Source organism: Miscanthus floridulus, chromosome 12, assembly GCF_019320115.1.
Source record: "Miscanthus floridulus cultivar M001 chromosome 12, ASM1932011v1, whole genome shotgun sequence".
Classification (NCBI taxonomy): domain Eukaryota; kingdom Viridiplantae; phylum Streptophyta; class Magnoliopsida; order Poales; family Poaceae; genus Miscanthus; species Miscanthus floridulus.
In genome coordinates, this window is record NC_089591.1 from 83,664,941 (window position 1) to 83,666,060 (window position 1,120).

Here is a 1,120-nt window from a genome sequence, read left to right on the forward strand (position 1 = left end):
TGGGAAACCCTTCAACCTCCGGCCTATTTCCCCAACATCGCCGATCGGCTACAACGCTCCCACCTTAGCCGCTTTGACCCACCAGAAGATTCGTACCAAGACCATCACTTCTAAGTCCAAATTGGCTATATCCAGGGCTACTCCATCGGCCGCTGCTACAACCTTGGTCAAAGCCTTTAAGGTAACAACCTTGTTTATTTTCACTTATGCCAATCACAAACTATATTAACCTTAATCATCAGGGGGTAAGAGCTGCTACTGGATCATCATCGGCAATTCCGCCGATATCAAGCACCACTCCTTCAGAGGTAGCTTCTTGACTTTACATTTTATCTGTTAAATATCATATCTCACACTTGTTTTACAGCAACAATTGGGTACATCGGCAAACGTACCAGATGCCCAAGCTTCACAACCAACAAGTGTCGATGCCCCCCAGCCGATCGTTGCCGATGTCCAAGCAAAGCGCAAAGCTTCAACAGATACTGAAGCACAGCCAAAACGACAAAGGTCTATGCCGATCCCTACATCTGCCCCAATGTCATCGGTCATCATACCTCAAGAGCCTACCACCGATGAAGTCACAGAGGATATCCCATCGGCAAGCTCAGCCGATCCACACGACATACTCCAGGTTGCTTCCTCCAGTCAAGCACAGGAAATTGCCTTGAAACAGGTAAACCGATCAACCTATCTGATTTTACAATACTCATACTTACCCCTGATTGATCTCCTTGTCTTTCTTTCAGGAACAAGATTCTCCGAACAGCCTATTTTCCTTTGCCATTGACATTTCTGACGACGATGGAGAGGAAACAAGTTCTTCCCTTGCACTGGGAACAATATCGGCAGAAACTAAATCCAAGTTGGAAACCCTCCTAAACTTGCTACAGCAAAGTACCGCCCAACTGGTAGATGACTCGGACCCCGCAAAGGCAATCTTCAAAACAATTCGTGGCCAGGTCCCTGCCGATGTTGAAGAAATACTCTTTCCAGCAGCTCACTTAGAAAGCCGTCAACTGCAATATCAACGGGCTGCTCAGCGCATTGCCGATAGAGCAGCTCAAGCTCAACTTAAAGGAGAGATGCTACAACTGAAACAAATCGCTGATGAGAAGCA

General features: G+C 46.9%; 1 long non-coding RNA gene across 1 annotated transcript; it reads left to right on the top strand.

Annotated features, from left to right (window-relative positions):
• Positions 1–852, top strand: LOC136498401 (uncharacterized). Its single transcript, XR_010769609.1, has 4 exons — positions 1–181; positions 243–308; positions 368–676; positions 750–852. It is a non-coding gene; the product is annotated as an uncharacterized lncRNA (long non-coding RNA).
• Positions 853–1,120: the final 268 nt, after the last annotated feature.